Genomic DNA, 6,671 nt, shown 5'->3' on the forward strand with positions numbered 1-6,671 from the left:
TTTGGATGTTCTTACGTATTTTACTTTCTATCTTCCAAATTGTTAACTGGCACAACCAGGGATAACAACACTGGAAGAGTGGAGAAGGGGGACGTGGGTGTTTCCAGACGTGTCCCTGTGAGTAAGTGTGACATGTGATCAAACTGGTGGGGGGATTGATTAAAGGGCAAAGACAGAAAACTTCCTGCATATCCTAACACAATTGCAGGTATAGCATAAATGAACAAATCAGGGTAGGGAGGAACCTATGAAGTATGACTCTGGAAAAGGGATCTCTGTCCTAAATTTTTTTTCTTCACAGTTACTTTAAAGTGTTTATCAAATAAATAAACTATTCATTATAGGACATGATTTACCAGATTACTACTAATCTTAGTAACCATAAGGCACAGGTTTACCTTGTTAAATAAGCATGGGGACAGATTTATATTTCTATAACCTATTCTACAAGGAACTACAATGCAATATTATTCAAATAGGTAATTAATGAAGGTAATTGAAAATTACAGGATTATGTGGTGAGGAACACTTTTGAGTCACACACAATTACCAATTCCCTGAAAAGGAAAACATTTACAAGAACAAATTTTTTACTGTGGTTTATAACAGAAACCGTAACCTCCACTCTTCCTCTAAACATTTTTTTTCAACCACCAGAAGTTCTCACATTAATCTGTCTTCAAACATACCTAATACTTCCTTTCAAACACTCTCAAAACCTTGGAAAACTACAGAGTGTATTCTACTGCCCTCTGCTGGAAGACAGAGTGAGTTATCACACATCAACCAGATTGCTGAAACAAGCGGAGGAAATGGCTGCTCTCTCAATTCAATCACTAGTTGTTTTTCGCTTGCCAGTTAATATAACATGTAATATAGATAGACTATTATAATAGATGATAACTATATGATAGATTATAGATAAGAATCATGAGAGAAAATACGTAGCTGATAGGTAGATGATAGACGACAGAGACTATCATTCAGAGACAAGACGGGATATCTATACCTATGCAAACTGCATTAGATATATCGACAAGATTAAGTTCAGGGGACCGATGGTGGCATGGTGGTTAAGGGCACTGGACTTCCATATGGCCAACAGCGGTTCGGTTCCTGTACCCAGCAGCTTACTTTCTCTCTCTCTCTCTCTCTCTCGCTGTCCCTCTCTGGTCAAATTGAAATAAATAACTGGATAAAGAAAGCTAAATAAGACTTCATGAGGCAGTGGCGACAGCGGTGGTGAGAGGATAAACAACAAGTTCGATGCCTTGAAAGACAATGACAGTGGGGACCACAATCAGAATGAAGAAAACAGCACACAGAAAGATGATGAGAAAGAAAAAGCCGACCAGGACAAGAGTCAGGGCAACAGCAAGAGGAAGGTTGTCATCCCTGGATCACCAGAGCATCCCCTGCAGTACAACTACACTTTCTGGTACTCCAGGAGGAACTGTGGCCGTCCCATGAGTTCACAGAGCTATGAACAGAATATCAAACAGATTGGCACCTTGCCTCTGTGGAGCAGTTGTGGAGGTTTTGTAGCCACATAGTTCGTCCCTGGGACCTGACAGGCCACAGTGACTTCCATCTCTTCAAAGAAGGAATTAAACCCATGTGGGAGGATGATGCAAATAAAAATGGTGGCTAGTGGATTATTTGGCTGCGGAAGGGCTTGACGTCCCGTTGCTGGGAAACTCTCATCCTGGCCATGTTGGGGGAACAGTTCATGGCTGGGGGGAGGTCTGTGGGGCTGTGGTCTCTGTCTGCTTTCAGGAGGACATCATTTCAATCTGGAATGAGACTGCCAGTGACCAAGCCACCACAGCCCAAATCCAGGATACATTCTGGCAAGTTCTTAATCTACCTCCCAACTCCATTATGGAATACAAAACTCACACCAACAGCATCAAAATGCCAGGCAGGCTGGGCCCCCAAAGGCTCCTTTTTCAAAACCTCTGGAAGCCGCTGTTGAATGTGCCATGACCCTCTTCCTCTCTGGATGGCACCATCATTGAAGCTGGCATCTTTGGGGTCTCTTGTTCTGTTGGTGTGCCACCTGGAAGATGCTTCTGTCCTGGACAGGGAGAAGTGGAAGAGCATTATGTTTTAAGAACAGGCTGACACGTAGCAGCTCCAACAGCAGCTGAGATCACTTAATAAATGGTGCTAAACTAAATTAAATAAATAAAAAGAAAGCTAAATAAAATAATTATTTTTAAAAAGGATAAGTTGAACTTCTACAAACCTGCAAAATAAAACTAGGATAACAGTTTTTAAGTGATAAGCGCTCGATTATAGAGCATAGAAGGAAATGATCCCATCTAATGTACAGATACTTAGTAAACTGAAGTTTCTTATTAGAAGGAAAAGGTTAGAATGTCAAAAAAATTGTTTCAAATAAGGAAAAAGTGGATGAGGAACTGAAGACCTCTCACAACATTGTAATTCTTTATTACATTTCTCTGTTCACTTATGAGCTCTCATGGATTGTAAAGTCTGTGAGAGCATTAAAGCATCCTTCAGCAAATGATTTCACTGTTCTAGGCCTTAGCTAACCCATCTTTAAAGTAAACATTTTTACTCCAACTTCACAAACCTACTGAGGGTGACAATCAGTATGTGTTATGGGGTGGGTGAATTTTCTTATACTATGGATATTATGTTCAATCTCATAACTTTATTCAAATTATGTACTTAACTTAAAATGTTCATTTTTATGTGTAATATAATAACTAAAAATCCATCATTCTAGCGAGCCAGTGACATGGAGGTTAAGGCGGCTGGATCCCATATGACTAACTACATGATTCAAGTCCCAGACATGGCAGCATGCAATATATGTCAGGTGCATGTGTGTGCATGCCTGAAATCCCAAGAGGAGAATAGGGGAGAAAGGACTGTGGCATAGCCATTTCCCTTGAGGTTCTTGCTCACTTTCTTTCTGTCTATCTCTCTCCAGTGAGCACAAGCACCCTATAGCAAATTGAAAAAGTAAATAAAGGGATCAGCAGATAGCGTAATGGCTATCTGCCAGGATCCTGGGCATGTGTTTGTACATGTAATGTGTAAACCACTGAGGCTGGGAGTGGCATTCTGGTCAACCAAATGGGATCTGTTTTCCTCTGCACTGTGTTTAACCATTGCACTGTGGGACCAGCCATGATGTTCATTTTTGAATCTGAATGCTCTCTCTTGACGACTGAAGTTGTGCTTGGGCTCTAACACTGGCTCAGCAATGTTATTTCGATCCTTGGACAGAGAACTGTCACAGATTTCAGAGCCAAACAAACTTGGGTTCAAGTCTCAGCTCTAATAGAACCTTTAAAAATTTTTAGAACAAATGTTTGGTTGATATATACTATGAGTATCAGCCTCATGAGAAAAGCACTATTATGATCCTTATTTTACAAATGAAGAGTCTAAGACTGAGAATATTAACTTACATACTTAGAAATTGAATTAAGTGAAAGAGGATTCAAACCCAGGAATAAATGTTCTAAAACTCTTATTTTTAAACCCTGCATTATGCCATTTATCTTCCCTGGATCATATTTTCCTAATTTATAAAATGAGAGGAAAGAAACTTAGTTTACTGGATTCAGGAGAGGATTGGGAATAAAACATGCATTACAGATGCTGGTACCTAGCAGACGCTGAATAAAATCATTGCTAGTATTTCGCTCCTTAACGATTGTGTGCTTATGGACTATCTACTATTTGTTCAGTTCCTTTTTTTTTTTTATGAAAGTAAATGTAAATAAGTTCTTGTTGGACAAGCTGGCAGGGAACAATGCTCAAAAATTTAAACTCAGGAATTTAATGATATGAAGTTCACCAGTCTTGGCTCCCTTGAAATGAATGGAGCTTCTGGTAACAAGACCAGCATGTTTTTGAACCGAAGCTGAAGCCATTTACGTTTTCAGAACCCAAATCAATGGCAGCCACTCATTGGGACTTCATCATCCTCCGAGGACACAGCCTTCTCCTGAGCTGAGTTGTGGCCGCTGCCAGCTCTCACTCTGCGCCCCAGCATTCAGGTTCCAAAACCTGGCAGACGGTCAGTGCTCCTGGCTCCAACACTCAGCAGCTGGTGAGCACTTGCTAACTCGCAACTTGTGTGAACACAGCAATGAGTTCACAGCAACCTAGCGATAAAACCCACCCCTAGCACTAGGTGTTGTTCAGTTTCTAACAGCAATAAATCAGCAGTAAGAATTCCGTAATGTCTTTCCACATAATTCAGCTCTGGAAGAGAACCAAACACAATCTTTTATAGACCCTTCTCTTTAGACGGGAGACTAACGGTGCTCGGAGAACTTAAAATGTTTGTGTCAAGAAACACTAAAACTGGGAACCAGCAGTTAGCGTAATGGCTATGTCGCGGGACTTCCACGTAGTCGACCGCGGTTCGCGTCCCGGACCCGGTGGCTTAAAACTCACGCCGGGCGCGTGTGCATGCGTGCCCAAGATCCCGAGAGGAGAATGGAGGAGAAGGGATTGCGGCGTGACCATCCCCCCTGGGGAGTGATTTCTCGCTTTCTGTCTCTATGTCTCTCTCTGGCTGTCTGGCGAGCGCACGCGCCCTACAGTGAAAATCTCTCAAAAAAAAAAAAAAAGAAAAGAAACACTAAAACTAGGGACCAGCAGTTAGCATAATGGTTATGTCGTTGGACTCCCAAGTAGTCGATCGGCCCGGTGACTTAAAACTCACACCGGGCACGTGCCCAAGATCCCAAGAGGAGAAGGGATTGCGGCGTGGCCATCCCCCCTTGGGGGTGATTTCTCACTTTCTATCTCTCTGTCTCTCTCTGTCTGGTGAATGCACGCACCCTATAGCAAAAACCTCTGGAAAAAAAAAAAAAAACACTAAAACTAGACCTTAGGAATCATTGTCAAGTGGGGTTGTCATTTCATCATTCTGTGTTTCTCTTGTTTCTTCCACTTCCTAGAAGTTTTGTGAGTAGTTCTAGATTGCCATTTTTGTAAGCTCAGATAGTCCTAAACTTGATTACATCACACATGAAGAGTTGAAAAGCACGAAAGGATAAATTACGGTACATCTTCCCCATTATGTCATTAGACAGCACGGTCACTGGAAAATAAAAATTGTTTCCCATTTCATTCCTTGATTCAGATATCTTTTCTTTCTCCTTTGTTAAAATAATTAGTCCTGGGACCAGCGACTATGTCGCTGGACTCCCACATAATCAACCGCAGTTCAAGTCCTGGACCCGACGGCTTAAACTCACGCCGTGTGCGTGTGCATGCATGCCCAAGATCCCGAGAGAAGGGAGGAGAAGGGATTGTGGCGTGGCCATCCCCCCGGGGGGTGATTTCTCGTTTTCTATCTCTCTGTCTCTCTGTCTTTCTGGTGAGTGCACATGCCCTATAGCGAAAACCTCTCCAAAAAAAAAAAAAAATTAGTCCTGAAATTCCAGTAATGGTGATATTTATTCAAAAGGGAATTTCATACACACTCATGCCATCCTCTACTATGTGAACCTGAATTTCCTTAAATCTCTGCTAAAAGTAAAAATCCCTCAACCCTACTTCTGGGTAACTGAAATGACTGAGTCAGCATTCTGAAGGTAGAGCTGAGGATTTGTATTAAATTCATAATCCTCACTAAAGCATCTTAAAGTTTGAAGAACACACCTTAGTGTAGATAATTAAGTCAAATACAGAGGGCAGCAAAGTGACAAGTCTGAAGGATTGAATTTGTCTTGACTCCTTGACTTCTGTTCCTGCTCCCAGCCCTTCCATCTAGTCTATTTCTCTCTCACACACACACACATTCATTTTCCTTTCTTGGTAGAACAGGATCTGTGTAGGCTACAAGATGCTTATGAATTTCAAATCAATATTTATGGAAATTTATAAATGTATGCTAAGGATGGTCGGTTTTAATCATGTTTCTTCATTTATTTCAGCATATTTAGATTAAAGGTTAAAATTCCTTTTGACACTGTCAATATCTCCATGGAAATCGCTGGAGTTTCACTCTAGAATAACAACTCACTTGAGGGTGAGCAAATCACACAGAATAAGAACATTTCAGGACTTTGTATGGTCAATGTGTTTGTATTAGTCCTTTCTTGCCAGTCTGCTGAGAAAATGGAGCAAAGGAGAGAAAAGCCTAGGAGGACACACTCACTTCCTTCAAGTAGTCCAAACACTGCCAGAGAATCCAGGCTAAAGGTAGGATAGGGAGTAGAAGATGAAAAGACTAATCAAGAGGACAGCGAGGCCCATGAGAATGTGACCAGCTGGGAGAAAATGGAGTCTCCCAAGAGCATTGGAAAAGAGAGGAAAAACATCCACCTCTCTACATGTGCCATTGCCTCCTCAGCCCTTCTTTTCACATCTGGTTGGTTAGGTGGAGCTCTAAGATGACTGCCCTTTCCTCCACTTAACTGAATTATATACACAACCAAAGTGGGTATCAGAGTCAAGTTTTCCTACCTCCTACACTTAGATCTTAACTAATGGGATAATCAACCTAGATCTGGACCTTAACCATCCTGCTTGAATTTACTATTAATTATAAGACTCTACGTGTCCCACATGGGTAGACTAGGTAAATCAACTTATTCTCACGGATCGTTGTTTAGATGTGGTGTAAGATCTGGAGACCACAACAGAAATCTATTAGTGTGATTCCTAACTCA

The 6,671-nt window shown here is 41.4% G+C and overlaps 1 pseudogene; it reads left to right on the forward strand.

The window, feature by feature from the left end:
• The first annotated feature begins 959 nt into the window (after positions 1–959).
• LOC102467740 (eukaryotic translation initiation factor 4E type 2 pseudogene) lies at positions 960–2,071 on the forward strand (annotated as a pseudogene).
• Positions 2,072–6,671: the final 4,600 nt, after the last annotated feature.

The sequence above is a fragment of the Tupaia chinensis genome, unplaced genomic scaffold (assembly GCF_000334495.1).
Source record: "Tupaia chinensis unplaced genomic scaffold, TupChi_1.0 Scaffold000252_1, whole genome shotgun sequence".
Lineage (NCBI taxonomy): Eukaryota > Metazoa > Chordata > Mammalia > Scandentia > Tupaiidae > Tupaia > Tupaia belangeri.